Here is a 27,832-nt window from a genome sequence, read left to right on the forward strand (position 1 = left end):
GACCTTACAGGAAAAGCTCTCAGATTTTCCCCATTAAGGTTGATTATAACTGCAGGGATTTCATAGATCACCTTTATGACGTTGATGTATGTTTCCTGTAAACCTACTTTAGGGGGTTACATGCATGAACGGATGTTGTACTTTGTCAAATGTTCCTTTCCCCATGTATTGAAATGACTGTATGCTTCTTTCCTTTTAACGTTTATTAATTTTGAGAGAGACAGAGCGTGAGCAGGGGAGGGGCAGAGAGAGAGGGAGACATAGAATTCGAAGGAGACTCTTGGATCTGAGCTTTCAGCACTGAGTCTGACGTGGGACTTGAACTCAAGAATCATGAAATCATGACCTGAGCTGATTTCAGACTGTTAAAGGATGAGCCACCCAGATGCCCCGATCATCTGGTTCTTATCCTTTCTCCTGTTGATGTATTGTATCACATTGATTGATTTGCGAATATTGAACCACCTTTGTAGCTTGGGAATAAATCCCACTTAATTGTGGGATATATTTACAGTTGTTATATCTTCTTTTTGGATTGTACCATTTACTGTTATAGACTGTCCTCCTCTGTCTCTTGTAATGTACTTTTTTGAGTGTATTTTTTCTGATATAGGTATTGCTACTCCAGCTTTCTTTTGACATTCATTTGTGTGATGTTTCTCTATCCTCACTATCATTCTTGAGGTGTAAAGTGGGTCACTTGTAGGCATCTGAATCTGTTTTGTTTTTTCATCCATTCTTACACCCTACCTCTCTAGATTGGAGCATTCACTCCATTTCCCTTCAAAATTTATTGATATGTATATATGCATTGCCATTTTATTGCCTGTTTTCTTGTGGTTTCTAATGATTTTCTCTGATCCATTCTTGCCTTTCTTTCAAGTATTGCTTATTTTCTTTACTGATATATTTTGATTTCTTTATCTCTCTTCTTAGCATATGTATGACTGGTTTTAGGATATGGCTACTGTTAAGTGTTTATATAACCTCTTCTGCATTTAGCAGTTTGTATTAGGTTGATGGTCATTTACCTTTGAACCCATTACTTTCTCCTCCCTAGGGTTCCCATTTCTCCACCTCCTCTCCAGCATCTGTAGTCTCCTGATTTGTTCATTTTGGCCACTCTGACTGGCGTGAGGTGATATCTGAGTGTAGTTTTGATTTGTATTTCCCTGATGAGGAGCGACATTGAGCATCTTTCCATGTGCCTGTTGGCCATCCCGATGTCTTCTTGAATGTCCCTCTTTCACACAGGACACCTGATGCTCCAAAATTTCGGGGTGCACCTCATTCATTACAGAACCTAACACATTGTGTCTCCAAAATACACACCAGTACTGCTGATACGTCTGCTTTCGTGTAAAAACTCCTCTTTCATTTGACAAGAGAAATGTGTAGCTCACTGTATTACAGGGACACGACACTGCCCATTGTATGTATGTCCTGAGAAACTTGAGATATGCTACGGTGTCCTCAGGCAGCTTGTAGTTGGATTGCCAAGACTCACAACCATCTCTACATCATTGCCACAAAGTCAATCATGAAGAAGATGAATATACTTTACCAGCCACTCATCTAGTTTAGGTCATCTTAACAAATAGAGTAGGTGGAGGAGCTGGTGGAGGAGGGGGGTGTGGCCTATAGCCCATAACTGGTGGTAAAGGGTGGTCCATGGGGTACAGCCTCCAAGGCGATCCTGGGAAAGGACCAGGACTCTTGCATACAAAATAGCCTGCAGAAAAGAAATGAGAGGTATGTTCATAGGACAGAACAGAGCACCAACACCAGCAAAAAGCAGAAACCCAAAGCAGCAGTGCTCATATCCTACTAGCTTCCCCACCATCAGTTTCCAAGATGGCAACATCAGCGCCAACATCTCTACCCATACTTTGGTTTCCACTTACAGCTTTGGGGTGAGGAATGGATGTGATTGGGATAAACTAGTGTCTCCACGTGTCTGGAAACGTAGAAACAGCAAGGGCCCTTTTTCTAGAAGATTTATAGGCTGAATACTAAATTAACAAAGTAGCATATTCCAGATAGGAAGGCAACTATGTCCAGGATCACACTCCACCCTTCATCCCCTCCGCCACAGAGGCTGTTTATTGTGTATGTGAAGAACTACAGAATGAGAAGGAATGACAATACCAGTGTCCACACATGGAATCATAGCCCTCGTGGCTCAAAGCTCTGCCTCTAAGTCCCTGCCTGTGCCCAAACTACTTCTGTCCCAACAATGAGGTCTCCTCCTCTCTAAAGTGCTATCCATGGGCACAGAGACACATGGGGAGATGGGGATCCTGAGGGCCTACAGAGGACCTGGGAAAGCATGCTCTTAGAGAAACAGGTAACCGATACATGTTAGTTGGGTTCAGCTAATTTATTTTAGTTCGGAGGTACTTCTCAGCCTAAGTGCAGTACACTTTGCAGGGTAATTGTGTCCTCTGGAAAAATGAGCTGAAATTCCAGAAGACAAAATTAACACAAATGCACTTTGATGTCTGGTTTAAGTTTCCATGTTTTTAGCTGTACCTGTGACACAGGACACGAGAGAACGTGCTCATGTGAACACAAGTGAAGGACACCGTGGGGACTTGCCACACAGGTACTTTTGGATTTTTTTTCTCTTCACAACTTAAGTTTCAGTGCGTGTTTTCTATGACAAATATGCCACCTCTTATAGTTGAGAGTATTTATGCCCAGGGCACACCTGAGGGGATTCTGGACAGCATGTTTACCAAAATGCTGATGGGTATGAAATTTACTTTGTCTAAGACCATTCTAAATGACACAAAAATACAGGTTGGAGTGAAGGCAGTTCGCATTTTCAAATTTTAAGGATACCCACAGATTTTTCTGACCACGTTAAAACCCTCGAAAGAAGGAAACAGGAGAGGAAGACACAGCAAGAGCAATGATTCCACATTGAGGAGATCCACAGAGAATGAGCCAAAGTAGGAGACTTCCAAGTGGAGGGTGGTGTCATCATCCTTGATTTATTCCAGGAACACATTGGAAAAGCCCTATGGTCCCCACCTTTAGGCACGCTTAGCTGCTCAAGTTACCACAAACAGATGCCAGCTGGAAAACAGGGAAGCCCGTAGACTCGGCGGTAAAGGTTTTGCATTTGGGAAAAAAACAAAAACAGCAGACATACCATACGACACACAAACCAGAGATAATGGCAGGAGAGTGTCCTGTACAGAAAGATGTGGCTGTCTGTAAAGACTTAGAACTGAAAATGGCCACAGCATTTACTTTGTGCTTCTCGGCAGTTTTGGCAGAGCCAATGTCGATGTCACTCTTGGTTGTGACACCTACTTCTGGACCTGCAAAAAGCCCTAGAACGGATGGAGGTTTATTCTGATTTGAGTAGACTGTTTGGAGATCAAAAACAAAAGACCCTCCCCTGATACTTCCGACAACTTAAACTCTTTGCCCCAGTGAGACCCCAAATTACATGCACAGGGTGTCCCACATACCTCCAGTGATCCCCAAGAAGAACTTGAAGAACCATCCCTTATAACTTGATGAAGACTCCTAAAAAGCCCTGATTCAGATGTATTCATCACTCAGCGAACAACTATGGATGGCTGGGGGCACAACTAGATGGACATACGTTATGTTTTGCCTCGTGCCTCACAGATCCCAGCACGTGGACTGTGTACAGAGCACTTCTGGTGAAGCGCTACGTCTGCTTTTCTGCCTACGGCCCCATTCCTTCTCCACAAGAGACGCCTGTACCAACCCATGGTGGGGGAAAGGACAAAGATGAGATCCTGAGAAACTTGAGGAATATGGTAATGGCAGCAGACACATTCCCCTTGCATCACAATGGTCTGTGGTACCGCCTCTGCACCTTGGCCCAAGACCTAACAGCAACAAAAATAAGGTGAGTGTGTCTTACAAGTCAACTCCTAGTGCTTAGATCATCTTAGCAAGTGTTGCAGGTGGAGGGGTTCCGGGTGGCCCCAGGGCCACCAAGGTTCAGGACGTCCTGAATTAGGTGGACTAATTAGGTGGACTATTAGGTGGACGTGCCTAATAGTCCATGGGAGTGGGGGCGTCTCCAGGGTAGGGCATGCAGAATCATCCAGTTAACGGAGGAGGTCCCCAGGATCCAGACTGCCCTGCAGAAGTGACAGCTACATCCATATGCCAGACAAGAAAACCAATACCAAAATCAGCTGTAACCCAGAGAAGAATGTGACAGCACCTGCCACCTTCTCTGCCACCAGGATCCAAGAGAGTAGCATCAGTACCTGAAAACTCTGTCCCTGCCACTGGACACCACCTACAGCTTGGGGTAGTAGATGCAAGAGGTTAACCTACTGCCACCACACATCACTGCCCATGTCTGTGGAAGTAAAATGGCAAGGGTCCTGTCCTAGAGGCTTAACAGAAGTAATTACAGATTAATGAAGTAGCATTCTCCAGACAGGCAGCCATCGATGTCCAGGTTCACCCTGCATCCCTCCTCTACAGCGACTCCAGATGCTCTGCTTTTGGTATATTAAGAACACACACATGAAAAAATGAGTGGGAATACACGGCTCATATTCTGCTCATGGAATCACAGCCACTCCTGGCAAAAAGTTCTGCAGCCGGACCCTCACTGTGCCTCCTCTGGTCCTCTCCCTGAGAAAGGAGTCTTCCCTCTTGAAGTGTTGTCAAAGGCCTCTGAGACCTCTGGGGAGTGGAGGATGCCTGGAATCTTGCAGGGGAAGGAGAGTCTTCTGTGAACAACAAGTCACTTGTGAATGTCTACAAAGCTCAGGTGTGTTCATCTTAATTCATAGGGAATTATGACCTTAAGCATACTACAGGACACAGAGTAATTATGTGCAAGAGAAAAAAAGAAGGAGAAATTCACATAACAGATTTCATGCAAGTGTTTTGGTATAAAACTCCTGGTATGTGTCATGAGACTGTATCAGCTCTAACAGTGACTGGGGACACAACCAAAAACTGCTCATAGAAACACAATTGAAGGACACAGTGTTCAAACTATTTTTAGCAAAGGTATAGCTGGAAGGATTCCAGGCAAGTCCTTTACCAACAAAGGCAGGAAGGTGATGAGTGATGACACTGGCTTTATCTAGGACCACTCTAAATGGCACAGGGCACAAAATATAAAGTTGGAGTCATGAGGTCGTTTCTAACAGGTTCATCTCCTAGCCAGAATCAAGAAAGAAAGACATAGCAGCCACACTCTTCCCACAGAGGTGAGGTCTGGAAGGGGTCAGCCAGGCCAGGAGACTTCTGTTTGGAGTGTGCAGTCATCTTCCTCTCATTATTTCTTGAAACTCACAGAAAAACCTTAAGGTAGGTACTCAGTCTCTAAGCGCTTTTGGCTTCTATACTTACCACAGAAAGCTGACAGACTAAAAATGGAGAAGCCTGTGGGCTCCTGGGTTATGAGCATGCGTTTTGAAAACAAGAAACAGACCTATCACACAACACGCAAAACGAGACAAGTCTGGGAGAGCGTGCTGTACATAAAGATGAGGGTTTCCCAAAAGAGTTACAACTGAGAATGGCCCCGGCATTTACCTTGTCCTTGTCTGCATTCTTGGTACAGCCAGAGCCGCTGTAACTCACAGAGGTTTCAGCAGTTTCTCGATCTACTAAAGACCCTAGAAGGGACAGAGGTTTATTCTGCTTTCAGAGGACTGGGCGGAATGAAAACAATCCCTCAACTCATTCCTCAAATATCTTAAACTTTTCCCTACAGTCAGGTCCCTGACCAGAGGCAGAGGGTATCCCACATGCCTCAGGTAACCCCCAAGGATAAGGGAGAGAACCATCCCCTCACCTTGATAAAGACCTCACGGTGCCCTAGTTCATGTTGTTTCGTAATTAATCACATCACTGTGGACAGGTCAGGCACAACTAGCAATTAAGAATTCATCAGTAAAGCAGTTTTCTCAGTATACATCATGGGAAATCATGATGTCATTACAGATCAAGAATTAATATGAGGATGCTTGAATTCAGCATCCGACTCTTAATTTTGGCTCAGGTCATGATCTCACAGCTTGTGAATTCAAGCCCAGCGTTGGGTTCCTCACTGAAAGTGTGGAGCCTGCTTGGCATTCTGTCTCTGCCTCTCTCAAAATAAATAAACTTAAAAATAAAAAAAGAATAACATTGAGAATACTGGTTTGGTGTATATCCTCAATGAGTCCTCAAGAAGCGTGCATTTCTTCAGACTTCAGGCAAATTGTTCAATCTCTCAGCTTATCTACAAGCCGTCTTCCACATGAGAGCTGTTAGTATATAACGAAAGACTAATTTTACACTATCGAGAAAAGGAAAACTGTGAGAAGTTAGCAGTGAAGCTGCAGAGTTGCACTGATACCATCAGAGGACTCAGCTAAGCTTTATGGAACTTGAATTGAGGGATGTAGGGCTACATCCCAAAAGCAAACAAAAATAAAGACGGTTAAAACTAGTGAATAAATGACCTTCTCCTCAAATAAAGTCTTCACATTGAGTCCAGGTGGGAAGAAGGATGAGGCCCATGTCCTGTCATCCTTTCCAGGCTCTTCAGACAGGGGGAGGCTAGAGGAGGTGGGAGGGTCACAGTCAGAGGAGGGGCATGAGCTCCACCAGTCACAGGAACAAGTGCCTCACTGTCTGCAGCACCAGAGGAGAACACCCTTCTGTCACCCCTTCAGACCACCTGCCGTCCTTAGTGCTTGTGATTCTTTCCAGACCACACAATGATCATCCACAGGAACAGGCTGCACAGCAGAAGTTAAGATTGCGGCACATCACAACGTGCTCCTTACCTCTCCTTGGAGGGTTCTGCGTCTCTGGTCTTGCAGCCATTGGTTTCTGGCTCGTGTATCCCTCAGGCAGCCTCTTTGCTTCCATTCCATCCAGTCTTGGATACAGAAAAATAATGGACTTCTATAAGAGTCGCAAACACCACGTCGTCTACTAGACAACTAACAGTGCAGGCGTCATCCCTGGAAACACCCATAAAAACACAAGTCAATGACCACACCTGTATTTCAAGTAAGCGACCTCCGTGCCCTGCTCCACCATCTCCCTGTCCCAGATCTGAGTCTTGATCTGGGGGAGAAAAAACACATCCACTTTCAGTCGGAAGGTGGTGCCACGCTGTGCACCAAAGAAAGAGGAGGAAACAAGAAAACACTTACCTCGTCCTGAGCATTCTTCTCATGAACTGCGAGCTGAAAAGGCCAACAATGAAAAGCCCGTGGTTAGGGATTCCAAGGGCCACTACACTCACCTGCATGAGGTGCTAAGGGTTCAGTATGTCAGGAAGAACTCAGGTTACTTGGTATCTAAAGGTGAGCTCTGCCTGCTGCAGCTGTTCCCGTGTTTGTTCCATTTGTTGCCTGTGAGTTACAATTGTCAGATAAGGCCCAATATTGGGTATGATTTTAAATAATCTGCCCACGTTCCCAACAACCTCATATCTGTCCCCTGATACAATTTATTCTTACACATGAAACACTTTGCCCATGATTATCAATGTACAGTAGGATCAAAGCTATTGTTACATCCTTTCCTTACTCACTATTCCATGCCTGTAGGGTTCAGAGTTCATAGAATTCCTTCCCATTTTCAATCTTTCTCTAACTCATCATGTGACAAGTGTCTTTTATCATAAAGCTCTATTATTCTATAACTTATGTCCTCACCATGTTTCCCAGGGTTGCAAAGACGAGGGCCATGAAGTGGTACTACCACATTGATGGGTATGATTCATTGTACGACACACTGCTTTCCTACATATTATGACAATTGACACCACCCCCGAGGAATGTTAGCATGGACAAAGTTTCCACACAGTCTGGCCACTACTTGAGATCTGCAAATGTTTAGAAACTTGTTTTATTCTTTCTAAAACTTACCTTTTTTCTCTGTTAATACTCTATGCATATGTTGACTTTAAACATTGCAAAAAGATTAAAAACACAATAATGAACAGCGGTTTCATTAGCTGCTGGTAATTACTAGCTGAACTCACTTGTTTATTTCTTCTGTAGCTATTTTCTTTTTTTTTTAATGTTTATTTATTTTTGAGACACAGAGAGAGTGAGCACATGCATGAACGGGGCAGGGACAGAGAGAGATGTAACATAATCTGAAACAGGCTCCAGGCTCTGACCTGTCAGCACAGAGCCTGACACGGGGCTCGAACTCATGGACTGTGAAATTATGACCTGAGCTGAAGTTGGACGCATAAACGACTGAGCCACCCAGGCGCCCCTTGTGTAGCTATTTTCGAATTTTACCTGCAGCTGCCAGCTGATTCTTCTTTGCCGCCAGTTCACAGTGTCATTTTCAGCTTCCTAAGATGGGAAAGATACATACACAGTCAGGAACAAGGTCCAGAAGTTCCCCCTTTTTACCTCCCAGCACTCTTGAAGGCCTATGCAAATATCCCTTTCCCCACTTCTCCCATAAATGCACAGACTGACAACCCAATCAGAGAAATGAAGTGAACACCCCATTTACATTCAAGAAAATTCAACTTCTGTCTGCTGCCACATCTCTGCTATTGGAGCTGTCTTTCTAGTTCTCTTGTTTCCTCTCCTTTATCATAAAGTCATCAAATAACATTGTACTTTGTGCCTTCCCAGAGTTGGTCTTTTGTTTGAGATGGTGAAGACTCATTACATCAGTGAGTGAAAAACCGTATCTGACCAACTGTACCCATTAGGATGACGCAGGGGATCATCACTAGTCTTACACCTCCATGGGGAGCCCTGATTCTCAGTCCAAAAGTTGTACCATGACACAGGCAATCACCTGAAAGACGACCTTCCAGAATATGGTTTCACTAAAATTGCAGCTCACTCCCAGACATCGCTAGCATTCAGGACTGCAACCCCTGCCTCCACCTTCAAAAGGCCAATCTTAGAACAACATCATCTACTGACGTACAACCTGATATGAACTGTCACACAGTCTGGGTTTACTTCCAGGAAACAGATTTCAGGTGGAAAACTCTCAACTTCATGGAGCCAAATCTACTTTAACAAGACTCATTCCATTGATAGTGAAGGCAGCAAAAGGCAATGCTTGGCAAGGCTGGGTGGCTGTGTTGCCTTCAGACTATTCTCTTTGTGGTGTTGATTGAGACGGATTCAACTTGACACTTGATGTACTCAAGAATCACATGCAAAATTGAAAATCTCTTAGAAAATGACACAAAAGCACTAGACAGAGAAAGTCACATGCATTTCCTTCTGGCTTCTCAGGCAGTCCTTCAGCAAATGGTTGCTGGAGTGGTTGTAATGTAGTGGCTCTGTTGTAAGGGGTTGAAGATAGAGAGGTGGTCAGGGTGCTGTACCCACTCACAGAAAGAGCTTACAAGTTAACAAAACCAAGATGCCAGTGAGACAGAGCAAGCCCTAACCTCAGCTGTGGGAAGGACTAACATAAAGGTGAGTCTCCAGGGAAGAGAAGGAAGACTTCACTTTCCAACATGAGTGAGGGACTCTAAAGTCCCCCATCTCATCCTGAGAACAAAAGGAAATACTGTACAAAGGAGGAAACATGTGACTGAATGCACCAAATATCTGACAACCCCACGAAGACACACAAGACCAAGATGGAGAAGAAGGAAGCCCAGGACAAAGCCAGCCCGGCAGTTGGACCCAAACTCCCTAGGACTCATCATTGATGTGGGGGGCATACATTTGAACAGCAAGGAAGCTGAACAACTTTATGGACACAGACTTAGAAGTAAACAAGTGTAGTTCAGGGGCGGCCAGCAAAGATGAGCCCTAGTGAAGCTGCGGGCTTTGACCAAGACTCAGAAGAGTTACACTTAAAAAATCAGGGGACAGGAAACAACTTGACTTTCTTAGGGATTGGGCCTGCAGTGAACAATCTCACTGGCAGAATGGATGCAGGGATCCAGTACTGCTGGTACCCCTACCCACTTTCCAGAAAGCAACTTCCATTGTTTCTGCAGCAAGGTAATTCAATTTTTTCCCCACACATTTTTGACCCATGTCTGGTCCTAAACAAAAATGACCTAATTGCTGGGTGACAAAACAGTGTGATGCGATTGAAACCTATAGGAAAGTGTAGGTGGATCCAGAGTGGATCCAAGTATTAACGTTATTAATGATGGTACCTTCCCTCTTCCACCCCAAAAACATGGCACAATGTGTGACAAGCACTTAGGACAGAAAGGAAAATGCAGGTTACGTTACAGAAAGCAAGGTAGGAAGGGAAGGTGCAATTCTACTGAATGCATTTGGCAAAAATACTCTGGACCCAGTTCCAAAAGAAATACAATTATCTCTACTGGCTGCCATGTTCTCCCAGACAATCCAGTCCTTGTGACAATTCTCACATGAACATCTTACTTTTCTAAATTTTTTTAACGTTTATTCATTTTTTGATAGAGACACGAGTGCGAGTTGGGTAGGGGCAGAGGGAGATACAGAATCCAAAGCAAGCTCCAGGCTCTGAACTGTCAACACAGAGCCCAACACGGGGCTTGAACTCATGGACCGTGATATCATGACCTGAGCCGAAGTTGGACGTTCAACCAACTGAGCCACCCAGGCGCCCCCATCTTACTTTTTTGTAGGCACTTTTCTTTGTTCATAGAATTCTTCCAGGTTATATGCTTTCTCCTTCAGCTGTTTGACTTTTGCTTCCTTTGTGGCTTTCACAGACCTCAATGCATCACACTTGTCTTCCAGGGCGTTTTTATTTTCTGGAGAAAAAAAAAGTTATTTTCTTGATAAACGTGCACATGACCTGAGTCTTGATTTTGGTGAGACAGAAAAAGCGCAAGAACCATGAAGGCATGAAAGTATTCTTTCCCTTACCAATGCAAAGTCATTGCCATCATATGGGGATTTCTCCCCAACAGAAAATGTAACTTCTAATTGACAGTTATTGGACCTCAAGACTCTTAGCTCTACATCCTCGAATTCAACATTTGCATCTTGTGGTTAAGGCAGATACGAGGAAAGACTTCCACGGAAAACTGATCACACAACAATTTGTACCTCACACAGCAAGATCGTGCATTGCAATCAACAAACACCTTGAGGCATAAATATAACTAGAAGATAAAGATGATGGAAAATAGCTCATGTCTAACAACTCATGGCTTTCATAGTGGTATACGTATATATGTATGTATGTATGTATGTATGTATGTATGCATGCATGCATGCCTGTTTATCCCCCCAGTCACGTTGAAAATTTACTATTCAGCATTCAGAGAGAAAGAGACTATTGAACACCTGGGTGGCTCAGTCAGTTGAGCATCAGACTCTTGATTTTGGGTCAGGGCATGATTGTAGGATCATGTGATCCAGACCTGTGTTGGGCTCCACACTGAGCGTGAATCCTGCTTAAGATTCTCTCTCTTTCCCTCTGCCCTCTCCCCCACTTGCATGCCCCCACGCTAAAATTGAAAAAAATCATAAAACAATTTAAACATGTTTTTTAAAGGGAAAGAATTATACACTTTGGCTGTAACCCATTCTCTCTCAACTATATTTGGGTATTTTCTACATATCTTGGAGGGCGGGGTTGAATGATGTGATAATTACCTAGTTGTGAAAATAAAAGATAACTCCTAGTCCTTGAAATTGCAAAACTCATCTTGGCGGTCCTAGTAAAATTCCAGCTCATTGGTCAGAAAGAGTTTTGGCTCCCAGAGACCCACTGTCTACTGTGGTAAATGGCAGGCAAATATGCTGTGCTCACTTCACCCAATGAACAAAAAGCCTCCAAAGCCAAATTACGGTAAAACTCAGCAGACAACTCTTACCACTTCCTGTTTCTTCACATTTCTTTGTCTCTGAGTTTGCAAGGTAGCAAGTGCACTTTGAACGGTGTCATTTAAAATTTCATTAAAGTGGGTGCCTGGGGGGCTCAGTCCGTTAAGCATCTGACTTCAGCTCAGGTCATCACCTCATGGTTTGTGAGTTTGAGCCCTGTGTCAGACTCTGTGCTGACAGCTCAGAGCCTGAGGCCTGCTTCAGATTCTGTGTCTCCCTCCTCTCTGCCCCTCCCCCGCTCATGCTGTGTCTCTCTCTCTCTCTAAAATAAATAAAAAGAATTTTATGTTTACTTGTACTCAACAAGTACAAAAAGATAGAGATCATACCGTGCATAGTTTCAGCCCCAATGCTATGAAACTCGAAATCAACCACAAGAAAAAATTTGGAACAATAACAAATACTTGTAGACTAAAGAACATCCTACTGAACAACGAATGGTGGAATGCAAGCTGCTGCAGCCAGTCTGGAAAAGAATACGGAGGCTCCTCAAAAAGCTAAAAAGAGAACTATCCTACGACACAGCAATTGCAATACTAGGCATTTATCTAAGGGATACAGGTGTGCTGTTTCGAAGGGACACATGCACCCCCATAATTATAGCACCACTATCAACAATAGCCAAAGTATGGAAAAAGCCCAAATGTCCATTGATGGATGAATGGATAAAGAAGATGTGGTGTGTGTGTGTGTGATGGAGTATTACTCAGCAATCAAAAAGAATGAAATCTTGCCATTTGCAACTACATGGGTGGAACTAGAGGGTATTATGCTAAGTGAAATTAGTATTCAGAGAAAGACAAATATCATATGATTTCACTCATAGGAGGACTTTAAGAGACAAAACAGATGAACATATAATGGAAGGGAAACAAATAATATAAAAACAGGGAGGTGTACAAAAGAAGCGCACACATAAATATGGAGAACAAACAGTGTGTTACTGGAGGGGTTGGGGGGATGGACTAAATGGTAAGGGGCACTAAGGAATCTACTCATGAAATAACTGTTGCACTATACGGTAACTAATTTGGATGTAAGTTGTAAATAATAAAAACTAAAATTAAAAACAAAGAATGAATGGGTGAACCAAGAAGTTAAAGGGAAAATTAAAAAGTACGTGGTATCCAATCAAGCTGATAGCACCACAGCCCAAAACCTCTGGGATGCAGCAAAGGTAGTCATAAGAGGAAGTTTAGCAATCCAGGTCTTCCTAAAGAGGGAAGAAAAGTCTCAGATACACAACCTAAGCTTATACCTTAAAGTAATGGAAAAAAGATCATCAAATAAAAACCAAATCCAGCAGAAGACAAGAAATGATAAAGATTACAGCAAAAATCAATGCTTTCAAAACTGAAAACAAGAACAAAAACAAACAACAACAACCCCCCCCCACACACACACAGAAACAGTAGAAGAGATCAATGTAACCAGAAGCTGGTTCTTTGAAATAATTAATAAAATTGATAAACCACCAGCCAGTTGGATCAAAAAGAATAAGGAAAGGACCCAAATAAATAAAATCAAGAATGAAAGAGGAGAGATCACAACCAACACAGGAGAAATACAAACAAGAATAAGAGAATATTATCAGCAATTATATACCAATAAAATGGGCAATCTGGAAGAAATGGACAAATTCCTAGAAATATACAAACTACGAAAACTGAAAGAGGAAGAAATAGAAAATTTGAACAGACCCATAACCAGTAAAGAATTGAATTAGTAATAAAAAATCTCCCAAAAATCAAGAGCCCAGGGCCAGATGGCTCTCCAGGGGAATTCTACCAAACATTTAAGGAAGAGTTAACACCTATTCTCTTGAAGCTGTCCCAAAAATAGAAATGGAAGGAAAATATCCAAACTCTTCCTATGAGTCGGCATTACCTGGATTCCAAAACTAGACAAAGATCCCACAAAAAAGGAGAAGTATAGACCAATTTTCATGATGAACATGGACGCAAAAATCTTCCACAAGATATTAGCCAACCAGATCCAACGATACATTTAAACTTTATTCACCACAACCAAGTGGGATTTATACCTGGAATGCAAGCAAGGCTGGATCCATATCCACAAAATAATCAATGTGATTCATCACATCAATAAAAGAAGGGACAAGAACCACATGATGCACTCAATAGATGCAGAGAAAGCATTTGGGAAAATACAGCATCCTTTCTTGATAAAAGGATTCCACCAAAACCTGCTAAAATGATCCATGAATTCAGCAAAGTAGCAGGATATAAAATCAATACACAGAAATTAATTGCATTCTTGTACACAAACAAAACAGCAACAGAAAGAGAAATCACAGAATCCATCCCGTTTACAATTGCACCAAAACCCATAAAATACCTAGGAATAAATCTAACCAAAGAGGTGAAAAATCTATACACTGAAACCTATAGAAAGATTATGAAAGAAATTGAAGATGACAAACACACAAAAACGAAAAACATTCCATGCTCCTGGATAGGAAGAACAAATATTGTCAAAATGTCAATAGCACCCAAAGCAATCTACATATTCAAAGCAATACCTAGCAAAATAACACCAGAATTCTCCACAGAGTTACAACAAACAATCCTTCAATTTGTATGGAACCAGAAAAGACCCTGAATAGCCAAAGCAATCTTGAAAAAGAAAACCTAAGTAGGAGGTATCACAATCCTGGACTTCAAGCTGTATTACAAAGCTGTAATCATCAAGACAGTATGGTACTGGCACAGAACAGACACTCAGATCAATGGAACAGAATAGGAACACAGAATTGGACCCACAGATGTGTATGGCCAACTAATCTTTGTCCAAAAGAAAGAAGATCCAATGGAATAAAGACAGTCTCCTCAGCAAGTGTGCTGGGAAAACTGGACAGTGATATGCAGAAGAATGAGCCTGGACCACTTTCTCACACAAAAAGACACTCAAAACGGATGAAAGACCTAAACGTAAGATAGGCAGCCATCAAAATCCTCAAGGGGAAAGCAGGAAAAAACCTCTTAATGTTGGCGTCCACAACGTCTTACTCAACACGTCTCCAGAGGCAAGGGAAACAAAAGCAAAAATGAACTATTAGGACCTCATCAAAATAAAAAGCTTCTGCACAGAGAAGGAAACAATCAGCAAAACTAAAAGGCAACCAACAGAATGGGAGAAGATATTTGCAAACGACATATGAGATAAAGGATTAGTATTCAAAATCTATAAAGAACATACCAAACTCAACACCCGAGAAACAAGTAATCCACTGAAGAAATGGGCAAAGACATGAGCAAACATTCCTCCAAGGAAGACATCCAGATGGCCAGCCGACACATGAAAAAATGCTCAAAATCACTCATCATCAGGAAAATACAAATCAAAACCACAATAAACACCCCTTCACCCCTGTGAGAATGGCTAACGTTAACAACGCAGGCAACAACAGATGTTGGCGAGGAAATGGATAAAGAGCAACTCTTGCACTGCTGGTGCACTGGTGCACTGTCTGGCACTGCTGGTGCAGCCACTCTTGAAAACAGTATGTAGGTTCCTCTAAAAATGAAAGAACTGTTCTACAACCCAGCATGTGCACTAGTAGGTATTTATGCAAGGGATACAGATATGCTATTTCAAAGGGACACGTGAACCCCAAAGTTTATAGCAGTACTATCAACAATAAAGTATGGAAAAAGCCCAAATGTCCATCAATAGATGAATAGATAGACATGGTATATATACATACATATATATATAGTATGTATATGTGTATGTGTCTATACATATATGTATATGTGTATATATACACACACACACACACACACACACACACACAATGGATTATTACTTAGCAATCAAAAAGAATAAAATCTTGCCGATTGAAACTACATGGATGGAAAGCCTCCTGGGACTAAACACTAACCGTAACCATAACTCTAACCATAACCCTCACCCTACACTTAACCCTATCTAGCACATGAAATGTAAACCAGATCCGCAGCCGCACATGTGCCCTCACTTCAGCCCTCCATGGAATTAACAACATTGGTGTTGCTTTGGACTTAGTGACTTCCCTATACCGAACCCTTACCCTAGCTAAGTGTCTGTCCCATGGGGACACGATTCTAAAGTCTGACAACACGCACATGGGTTCGAGAATCGGTGCAACAATACTCGGCATGGAACGTGGAACATCACCATGTCTTTTGCAAAGTGTGATTGCAGCTGCACGACAGGATTCCTGAGGCCTATTCCAAGAGTGGCCCAAACATCTCTCTGCCCTTGGATCCTAAGATGTGATACTAACCGGTACGCTCCCTTATGCACTCCACTCAGCCTTTCGGGGAGACAACTGCACTCTTGTGGGTTCAGTGCCTGGAGCCTCATGGGACCTAAACCTAACCCTAACCATAACCCTAAACATAACCCTCAACTTACACCTAACCCTATCTCTAACTGAACCCTATACTTGACTCCCACCTTCGCTAGGGCCCTCAACACAGCCCTCAAGGGAGATCATGAGACTGGAGTCACTTTAGCCCTGTCAACTTCATTAGACTGAACTGTAACCCTAGCCAAGGCTTTCTCCCCATGGGGACCCAATTCTAAAATCTGACAACAGCACCCACAAGGGTTCGAAAATCGGTGCAACGATACTCAGCATGGAACGTGGAACATAACCATGTCATTTCAAAAGCGCGACTGCAACTGCACAAGAGGATTCCTGAGGCCTACCCGATGGGTGGCCCATACATTTGCCTGGCCTTCGGAACCCAAAGACTAATCCTGACAGGCACCCTCCCTTGTGTCCTACACTTAGCCCTTCAGGGAGACAATTGCTCTGCTGTGCGTTCAGTGCCTGGAGCTTGCTGGGTTAGGACCTAACCCTAACCCTAATCATAACCCTAATCGTAAACTTCAACCTACACCTAACCCTATGTCTAACCTAAACACTACACTTGACCCACACACTCGCATGGGCACTCAATTCAACCCTCCAGCGAGATCACGAGACTGGAGCCTCTTCAACCATGGCCACACCGCTGGAACGAACTCTAACCCTAGCTAAGGCTCTGTACCCATTGGGACCCAATTCCAATGACTGACAACAGCTCGCACACTGGCTCAAGAATTGGTCCAGAAATAGTTGACATGGAACTTGGAACCTCACCATGTCACTTCCAAATCGCGACTGTAGCTACACGGGAGGAATCCTGAGGCCTACCCAAAGGGTGGCCCATACATTTGTTTGGACTTGGAACCCAAATACGAAGACTGACGGGCACCCTTCCTTGTGTACTACACTCAGCTCTTCAGGTTGACACCTGCTGTGTTTGGGGTCTGTGTCTGGAGTCTCGTGGGACCTACACCTAAACATAACAGTAACCCTAACCACAAATGTCACCCTACACTGAACCCTATCTATCTCATTAAGTCTACACAAGACCCACAGCTGTGCATGTGCCCTGACTTCAGAGCTCCATGGAATTCACAACACTGGAGTTGCTTCGGCCCTGGTGACATTCCTGGACCAAAACCTAAACTTATCTAAGTGTCTCTCCCCATGGGGAACCAAGTCCAAAATCTGACAATAGCACACACGAGGTTCGAAAATAGGTGTAGAAATACTTGGCATGGAATGTGTATCATCACCATGTTATTTGCAAAGCACGACTGCAGCTGCACAACAGGATTCCCGAGGCCTATTTGAAGGGTGGCCCATACGTCTCTCTGCCTTTGGATCCTAAGGACTGATACTGACCGGCACCCTCCCTTGTGTACTCCACTCAGCATTTGGGGATACAACTGCTGTGCTGTGGGGTCAGTGCCTGGAGCCTCTGGGGACCTAAACAAAACACTAACTGTAACCTAAACATACCCCTCACACTACAACTAACCCTATCTACCACACTAACTCTGAACCAGGTCCACAGCCATGCATGTTCCTAATTTCAGCCCTCCATGGAGTTCACAACAGCGGTGTCGCTTCATTCATGGCGACGTCCCAGGACTGAACCATAACCCTAGCTAAGGCTCTATCCCATGGTGCCCAAACCAAATCTGACAAGAGCATGCACACTGGATCGAGAATCAGTGCAGAAATACCCGGCATGGAAAGTCAAACATCACCTTGTCATTTACAAAGCACAAGTGCAGTTGCATGAGAGGATTCCTGAGGCCTATAGGAAGGGTGGCCCATACATTTCTCTGGCTTTGGACACAAAGACTAATCCTGACTGGCATGCTCCCTTGAGCACTCCACTAAGCCCTTCGTGGAGACTACTACATTGTTGTGCGTTCAGAGCCTGGAGCCTCCAGAGACCTAACCGTAACCCTAGCCATACCTCTAACCATTACCCTACCCTACACCTACCCCTGTATCTAACCCTACCCTACATTGAACCACACAGTCGCATGTGCCCTCAGGTCAGCCCTCGAGGGAGATCAAAACTGGAGTTGCTTTGGCCCTGGCGACTTCCCTGGACCAAACCCTAACGCTAGCTAAGGCTCTCTCCCCATGGGTACCCAATTCCAAAGTCTGACAACAGTACGCACACGGGTTCGAGAATCAGTGCAGAAATACTTGTCACGGAACATAAAACATCACCATGTCATTTCAAAAGCGCAACTGCAGCTGCACGAGAGGCTTCCTGAGTCCTACACGAAGGGCGGCACATACATTTGTCTGGCCTTGGAAGTCAAAGGCTAATCCTGACCAGCACCCTCCCTTGTGTACTCGGCCCTTCAGGTTAACACAAGCTCTGCTGTGGGATCAGTGTCTGGAGTTTTCTGGGACCTAAACCTAATCCTAATGCTAAACATAATCCTGACCCTACACCTAACCCTATCAATATCAATAAGCTACACCAGACCCATAGCCACACACGTACCCTCACTTCTGCCCCCCATGGTACTCACAACACTGTTAGGGCTTCTGTCCTGGTAAAGTCCCTGGACCAAAACCTAAACCTAACTGAGGTTCTGACCCCATGGGGACCCATTCCAAAGTCTGACAAGAGCACATACACGGGTTTGAGTATCCGTGCAGAAAAACTCGACATGGAACGTGGAACTTCACTATGTCATTTTCAAAGCAGAACTGCAGCTGAACGAGAGGATTCCTGAGGCCTATGTGAGGCTTGCCCAATATTTGTTTGGCATTGGAACCCAAAGACTAATCCTGACTGGCACCTTCCCTTGTGTACTCCACTCAGCCCATCGGGGAAACAACTGCTCTGCTGTGGAGTCAGTGCCTAAAGCCTCCTGGGACCTAACCCTAGCCCTAACATAACCCTAACCATAACCCTCACCCTACACCTAACCCTAACATTAACCCAAATCTTACACTTGACCCGAACTGTCCCATGGGCCCTCAATTCAGTCCTCTAGGGAGATCACGAAACTGGAGTTGATTTGCTCCTGCTGACTTCCCTGGACCTAACCCAAACCCTAGGTAAGGCTCTCTCCCGTCGGGACCCAATTCCAAGTCTGACAACAGCATGCACACAGTTTCGAGAATCCGTACAGAAATACTCGACATGGAATGTGGAACATCACCATGTCATTTCAAAAGCGTGACTGCAGCAGCACGAGACAAATCCTGAGGCCTAACTGAAGGGTGGCCCTTACATTTGTCTGGCCTTGGAACCCAAAGACGTGTCCTAACTGACACCCTCCCTTGGGGACACCACTCACCTCTTCGTGGAGACAATACCACTGTTGTGGGTTCAGTGCCTAGAGCCTCCTGAGACCTAACCCTAACTCTAATCATAACCCTAACCATAACCTTCACCCTACACCTAACCCTATCTAGCACACTAACTCTAACCCAGATTCACAGCCGTGATTGTGCCCTCACTTCAGCCCTCCATGGAATTCAATACACTGGTGTCGCTTCAGACTTCACAACTTCCCTGTACTGAACCCTGACCCTAGCTAAGTGTCTATCCCCATGGGGACTCATTTCCAAAGTCTGACAACAGCACATACACGGGATTGAGAATCGGTGCATAAATACTAGGCATGGAACGTGGAACATCACCATGTCATATGCAAAGCGCGAAAGCAGCTTCACGAGAAGAATCCTGAGGCCTACCTGAAGGGTGGCCCATATATTTATCTAAAGTTGGAACCCAAAGACTAATCCTGAACAGCACCCTCCATTGTGTACTCCACTACCCCCTTCAGGTAAACAACCGTTCTCCTGTGGATCAGTCCCTGGAACCTGATGGGACGTAACCCTAACTCTAACCATAAACCTATCCGTAAACCTAAACATAAACCTAACGCTACACCTAAACGATCTCTAACCATAACCCACACTTGACCTGCGCCCTCGAACAGGCCTTCAAGACAGCCCTTGAGGAAGATCACAAAACTGGAGTCGCTGCATTCCTGGTGACTTCCCTGGACTGAACCCTAACCCAGGCTAAGGCACTCTCCCCATGGGGACCCAATTCCAAAGTCTGACAACAGCACGCACATGGGTTCAAGAATCAGTGCAGAAATACTCAGCATGGAACATAGAATATCACCATGTCATCTGCAAAGCATGACAGCAGCTGCAAGAGAGGATTCCTGAGGCCTACCTGAAGGGTGGGCCATATGTTGGTCTGGCTTTGGAACCCAAAGACTAATGCTAACTGACACCCTCTCCTCTGTACTGCACTAAGGCCTTCAGGGAGACAACTACTCTGCTGTAGAGTCACTGCCTTCAGTCACCTGGGACCTAACCCTAACGGTGAACCGAACCATAACCCTCACCCTACACCTAACCGTATCTAGCACACTAACTCTACAGCAGACTCAGACACACAAGTCCCGTCACATCAGCCGTCCAATGAATGCACAACAGTGGTGTTGTTTCAGCCCTGGCGACATCTCTGGATGGAACAATTACCCTACCTAAGGCTGTCTCCCCATGGGCACCCAATACCAAAGTCTGACAACATCACATGCCTGAGGTCCAGAAGCAGTGCAGGATCACTAGGGATAGAACCGGGAATCTCAGCATTTCATTTCTCAGGCCCGACTGAGGCTGCCTGAAAGGATTGCTGAGGCCTACATGACCAACGGCACATACAGTTGTCTGGAATTGGAACGGAAAGACTAAACCTGACCAGCATCCTCCCATGTGCCCTCAACTCAGCCCTTCAGGAAGACAACTGCACTGCTGTGGACGCAGCGCCAGGTGCCTCCTGGGACCTAACCCTACCCCTAACCAAAACCCTCAACCGAAACCTAACCCTATGTCGAAACCTAAGCCTACACTTGACCTGCACCGTCACATGGGCCCTCACTTCAGCCCTTGAGGGAGATCACGAGACTTGAGTCGCTTTGCACTTGGCGACATCCCTGGACCAAACCCTAACCCTAGCTAGGGCTCTCTCCCCGTGGGGACCCAATACCAAACTCTCGCAACACCACGTGCCTGGGGTCCAGAAGCGATGTAGGATCACTTGGTATAGAACCTGGAACATCACCAAGTCATTTCCAAGGCCCAACTACAGGTGATCTGGAGAATTCCTGAGGCCTAACAGACGAGTGGTCCATAGAATTGTATGGCCTAGGATCCAAAGATTAATCCTGATGGGCACCCTCCCTTGTGCCCTCAACTCAGTCTTTTGGAGAGACAACTGCACTGCTGTGGGTTCAGCGCAGGTAGAATCCTGGGACCTAACCCTAACCAGAACCCTCAACAGAAACCTAACCGTATCTCGAACCATAACCCATGACTCACACCATTCCATGGACCCTCAATTCAGCCCTCGAGGGAGATCATGAGACTGGAGTTGCTTCGGCCCTGGTGTCGTCTCTGGACTGAACCCTAACCCTAGTTAAGGCTCTCTCCCCATAAGGACCCAATACCAAACTGACAACACCACGCGCCTATGGTACAGAAGCAGTGCAGGATCACTCAGCATAGAATCTGGAACATCACCATGTTATTTCCAAGGCCCAGCGGCAGCTGTCCGAGAGTATTCCTGACGCCTACCCGAACACTGGCCCACACCGTTGTCTGGCCTTGGAATCCAAAGACTAATCCTGAGAGCACCCTCTCTTGTGCCCTCAATTCAGCCCTTCAGGGAGTCAACTGCACTGCTGTGGTTTCAGCGCCTGGAGCCTGTTGGGACCTAATGCTAACCAGAACCCTCAACCAAAACCTAACCCTATCTCAAAAACTAACCCTACGGTTGAGCCGCACAGTCACATGGGCCCTCACTTCAGCCCTCAAGGGAGATCACAAGACGAGTTGCTTTGGCCCTGGTGACGACATCCCGGGCCAAAACCTTCCACGAGCTAAGATTCTTTCCCAAGGGGACCCAATACCAAAGTCTGACAACACCAAGCGCCTGGGGTGCAGAAATGGTGCAGGATCACTCAGCATATAATCTGGATCATACCATGTCATTTCCAAACCCCAGCTGAAGCTATCCGAGAGGAATCCTGACGCCTACCCAACCAGTGGCCCAGAGAGGTGTCTGGCGTAGGAACCCAAAGACTACTCCTGACCAGCACCCGCACTTGAGCCCTCTACTCAGCCATTTGGGTAGACAGCCACACTGCTGTGGGTTCAGTGCTTAGAGCCTCTTGGGATCTAACCATAACCCTAACCCCAACCGGAACAGCCAACCCAAACCTAACCCAGTCTCGAACCCTAAGTGTACACTTGACCCGTACCACCACACGGGCCCTCACTTCAGCCCTCAAGGTAGATCACGAGACAGGAGTTGCTTCAGCCCTGGTGAGGTCCATGGGCCTAACCCTAATCCTAGCCAAGGCTCTTTCCCCATGGGGACCCAATACCAAAATAACAACACCACGTGCCTGGGGTACAGAAGCCATGCAGGATACTCCACATAGAACCTGGAACATCACCATGTCGTTTCCAAGGCTGGGCTTCAGGTGCTCGAAAGTATTCCTGAGGCCTAACCGACCAGTGGCCCGAAGAGTTGTCTGGCCTTGGAACCCAAAGACAAATCCTGACCGGCACCCTCCCTTGTGCCCTCAACTCAGTCGTTCGGGGAGCCAAGTGCATTGCTATGGGTTCAGCGCTTTGAACCTCCTGGGAACAAACCCCAAACCCTACTCCTAACCCTAATCTGAAACCTCAACTGAAACCGAAACCTAACTCGAACCCAAACCCTACAATTGATCTGAATCATCGTATTGGCCCTCACTTCAGACCTCGAGGGAGATGATGAGACTGGTTTTGCTTGGAGCTGGTAACATCACGAACCCTGACCCTAGATAAGGCTCTCTTGCCAGTGGACCCCAAAACTACATATGACAACACCACACACCAGGAGAACACAAGCTGTGCAGCATCACTCCGCATAGAAGCTTTAATATACTGTGTCCTTTTGAAGGACCGGCTGAAGCTCCAGAGAGATTTCCAGAGGCCTACCTGAATAGTGACCTATACAGTTGTCTAGCCTTGGAACTCAAAGACTAATGCTAATCAGCACCCTCCATTATGCCTTCAAACTAGACTTTCAGGGACACAACTTCACTGCTCTGGGTTCAGTGCCTGGTATCTCCTGGAACATAACCCTAAACCTATCCCTAAACCGAACCAGAACCCTCAACCAAATCCTAACACTATCACAACCCTAATCCTACAGTTGACACACACCGTCGCATGGGTCCTCAATTCAGGCCTGGAGGGAGATCACGAGACTAGAGTCGCTTCGGCCCTGGTGACATCTCTGTAACAAATCATACCCCTAGTTAAGGTTCTCTACCCATGGGGACCCAGAAGCAAAGTCTGACAACACCATGCACCTGGGGTCCAGAAGCGGTGCAGGATCACGACATAGAACCTGGAACATCACCATGTCATGTCCAAAACCTGGGTGCAGGCCTAAATGATTCTAGAGGCCTACCAGAACACTCTCCCATAGAGTTTTCTGGGATGGAACCAAGAGATTACTCCTGACAGGCACCCGACCTTGGAACCTCAACTCAGCCCTTCGGGGAGACAAGTTCAATGCTGTGGGTTCAGCCTCTGCAATGTCCTAGAACCTAATCCTAACCACTAACCCTAAACCTAACCCAAACCCTAACCTTAATCCTAGCCCTAAATCTTATCCCTAACCCAAACCATGGCACTAACCCTACCCTAATCCCAACCCCAACTGCAACCATAACACTAACCCTTAACCCTACTCCATAACCCTGAACCCAAACCCCAATCCTAACCCAAATCCTAACTGTAACCATAAACTTAAACCCTACACCTGAACACTAAACTCTAACCCTAATCCGTAAACCATACATCCTAAACACTAACCCTAAACTAAACATTGACCCTGACCCTAACCCTAAATCCTAACCACTAACACCTAACCCCAAAAACCTAACCCCTACCTCATACCCTAAACCCTAAACTCTAGGCAATAAACCCTAAATCCTAACACCTATCCCCTGACCCAGTCACTACCCTGACCGTGACCCTAACCCTGAAGCTAATACTGACACTGACCCTAACACCTAAGCCCTACCCTAACCATCACCCAACCCTAACCCCTACCCTAAACATAACCTTCACCCTAATCCTAACCCTTTAGCTCTAACCATCTAAACCTAACCCTAACCCCTAACCCTAACCCCATGGACAGTCCTTCATCACAAGTCATGGGCTATGAACCACCTCCCCCTCCTCCACCTCCTCCATTTGGGTAGATAACCTGAATTGGATTAGGGATTTGTAAAGCATATTCATCTACTTCGTGAAACACTTTGTGGGAAAAATGTAGAGATGGTTGTTAGGGCTTGGCAATTCAACTGCAAAACTGCCTGAGGACTTTGTAACATATCAAGTTTCTCAGGACATATGTTCAATGGACTGTATCATTTCCCTGTAATGAGGTCAGCTTTAGGTTTCTCTTGCCAAAAAGACAGAGGATTTTTACACAAAGACAGATGTATCGGGTGTACTGGTGCATATTTTACAGACACAATGTTTTGAGTTCTGTGAAGGATGAGATGCACCCCTAAGTGTAGGTGCCTTAGGTGTCCTGTGTGAAATGGGGCACATGCATTATGAGACACAGACCTTGTGTTGACCATAATGGAAGCACCAGTGAAGGAGTGGGGTAAACTTGAATCACACAGGAATAGAAATTTGAGGAATTTGAGGACATTAAGCAGAGTTTGAGGAAGTGCAGAGGAGAGGGTCCTGGGTTCAGTGAGATGCAGTTGCAGGCCATTCCTGACCACAGCCTGAGCAGGGAGCATGAGTTCCACAGGAGCTGCTATGTGGTATCACCCACAGTGCACAATGCAAGGTTCCTCTCCAAAATATCTTATTTGTTAAAGTGCACCTAGGTGATCATCTAAAAAGTTTGTTGTCTCCCTGCGTTGTCTGAAGGTTCTGGATATTTATGGGTGAAAAATGCCCTGGATAAATAGGAAATTTAACTTGGTCTTAAGGAAATGCTTGTCTGCCTAAGTTCATATCCTTCAGTGAGACTAAAAGTGAAGACAGGATCTAGATCAGCTGAGTGCCTGCATTGGCCTTCAGTCTGGGTCAACCTACAATTCAGGGATGCCCAGATGCCACCCCTGCTGGATCTATCTCCTTAAACTTCTCTCACAATATCCCGAAGGTTTCCCTGTGTTCCTGTCTCAGCCAGAATACCAATTCTCAGTGGGACCTACACAGAGTCTCAGCTGCGTTATTTGTGAAAGGTAATATTTGTTTCGAAGGACATAATGAAAAGAAGACACTGAATACAGAATGCATCTGCAAAATGTCTGGGAAATGTTCACTCACCCTTCTCACAGTTTCAATTAAGATATCTCCACACAAATGATCATCAAAAAAGATGCTCACAGAAGTTCATTAAACTAAGACGGTTAACGTCTCAGCCCAGGGATTGGGGATCGCTACTTTAAAGAAGAAGACAACGACACACTTATTCTATTAATATTCAGGCCCTACCAGACAAAGAAAGAAAAAGATAATTACGAGAATGTGTATATCAGAGTTCTACATCTGAGATCTGAAGACAATCATATTCCGTTACATATAGACTCGCAGATGCATCCACACACTAAAGTGTTCACCTGAGGCCACAGATTAAGTACTGAAGAGGGAATGCATGTAGGAAAACATAAGACCATAGGGAAACAACCCCAAATCTCGTAAATCTCACTGCCTTATACAACAACTATTTAGAAATTTGAAGAGGACTGTGTGAGATGACAGAGTATGGTGATTTTATGTCTTAAAAATGTGTCAGATCTGCCTGCATGCTTTCTCTGCCCACCCTGCGCTCTCCACTTTGTTTTTCTTAGTATCCCTTAATAGTACTTTCACTGTTCTGTCTCTGTTTCAGTGTTTGCTTCTAGGAGGACCTACTCTCACCCCCCATCGAATGCACACAGTGCGGTTCCTATACACACAGGTAACAAACTAGCATAAATTGCAGTGATGGAGGATAGTAGCAAGATCGCCCTTTTTGCAGAGGAGACCAAGAGAGTTTTCTGGGGTGATGGTAACTTGCTATATCTAGATGCATGGGGTGCTTGTGCTCATTTATTTTAGAAATATTCACTGACTCCTGGTGCTTGGGGTCAGATAGACAGGTACCTGACCCTAGCATATGGCTGATTTCTAATGGCGGGTAAGGATCAGGGACCAGCAGTGACTGTGGGAGATGAGTGAGGAGGCCACACATGTAGTCAGATCCTCCCTGAGGATGCCATGTTTCCACGGACAGCAACCTTGTGCAGGAGGGCTCTGAGGACCACATATTTCTTGATCAGTCCTGTGAACTGCATAATCCTACTCCAGATTTCTCACTGAGGGTTGGAAAGGGCAGAGGCCAGCAGCTGGAGGACACCCTGATCATGGCTGGAGTGGAACAGTGGGCCTGGGAGATTGAGTCAGAGAAAGGGAAGGCAGAAGATAGTGGCAAGGATTTTGAGAGATAAAGGGAAGAAGAGAGAAGGCAATGTTTTCTACTGACTTCACCCACATTTCTGTGTGAACAAAAGGAGATTCTTGTCTCTCAGGGAAGGGAAGAGGGCTGGCAAAAAGAGTGACATTCTCAGCTCAAGTGCTCAGGATATCTGCCTTGCTCTTGAATACATATCCCAGGAAGCCTGTGCATTCTGTCATAAGTGGAACTGCAGCTCATACCATTTAGTGAAAATTAAAGCGATGATGAAGACCTCATCATTAAATTAGTGCAACGAAAGTATGTGAACATACAGAGAAATACAATAGAGGCAAAAGTCCAAAGGCAGACCGACTGCAAAACTTATGGGAACATAGACTATCAGAAAAGGAGATACCCCAATGTCGGCTTTCAGACACCTGAGCAATATGTGAAAACGTGGGAAAAAAAAGTAGTCCTTACTTCAAAAGCAACATTAGCATTAGACACAAAGGGATCGTGATGGAAGGTTTAGGGAGAAACCCTATGATTTCATGGTGCTGTACCCATGGTCCTGTACCCCCAATCTCATCAAATTATACCCTTTAACTTGAGGCTTTGTTATATGTAATTATACCTCATTAAAGAGAGTTTCAAAACATAAAATAATAGAAGCAAATGTGGGAAAGTTCCTTTCCAATCCTGAAGTGCATGTGTGATATGAGTCTGTCTTCCCATGTCTCAAAAATCCAAAATAATAAGACATTTAAAAAATTAATAATAGCAAAGTAAGAGGACCCTGAGCTCACCCTGTCCCATGTTTTCAACTGCATAACATCCACATCCAAGTCCATGAACCAGAGAGTGATCCAAAGACTGGCAGGACAAACTCCACACCTAAGTAGAGAGAAGCTGCATCAGAAAGGTTAGGAATGTCAGAAAGGTGGAGGCCATCTGCTTGCAGAAGGGGCAGAAAAAGTGAGCCCTCTCACCAGGGAGCTGACACAGGGAAGACTAATCTCCATAACATTGGGCATTAAAACTTAGAGGGACTGAATACCTTTGTGTTCAGATCCTGGAGCTTTGGAGGTCAGCTGACCCAGCACTTGGAGATCCAGGAGGATGAGTGATAGCCAGATTCCTGCCTGTGAGGAGAGGCAATGTAAA

The 27,832-nt window shown here is 45.0% G+C and overlaps 2 long non-coding RNA genes across 3 annotated transcripts; one reads left to right on the plus strand and one right to left on the minus strand.

Moving 5' to 3' along the window:
* Nucleotides 1-1,623: 1,623 nt before the first annotated feature.
* Nucleotides 1,624-8,021, plus strand: LOC128311979 (uncharacterized). The gene is made up of 3 exons (XR_008290758.1): nucleotides 1,624-2,605; nucleotides 3,646-3,892; nucleotides 7,689-8,021. It is a non-coding gene; the product is annotated as an uncharacterized LOC128311979 (long non-coding RNA).
* Nucleotides 7,270-27,832, minus strand: LOC128311978 (uncharacterized). Of its 2 annotated transcripts, none has more exons than XR_008290756.1 (4): nucleotides 27,726-27,832; nucleotides 10,579-10,717; nucleotides 8,274-8,330; nucleotides 7,270-7,370 (listed from the first exon to the last, which is right to left on the minus strand). It is a non-coding gene; the product is annotated as an uncharacterized LOC128311978 (long non-coding RNA). The 2 variants fall into 2 exon arrangements; XR_008290757.1 differs by lacking the exon at nucleotides 7,270-7,370 and adding an exon at nucleotides 7,657-7,846.

Source organism: Acinonyx jubatus, chromosome D1, assembly GCF_027475565.1.
Source record: "Acinonyx jubatus isolate Ajub_Pintada_27869175 chromosome D1, VMU_Ajub_asm_v1.0, whole genome shotgun sequence".
Taxonomy (NCBI): domain Eukaryota; kingdom Metazoa; phylum Chordata; class Mammalia; order Carnivora; family Felidae; genus Acinonyx; species Acinonyx jubatus.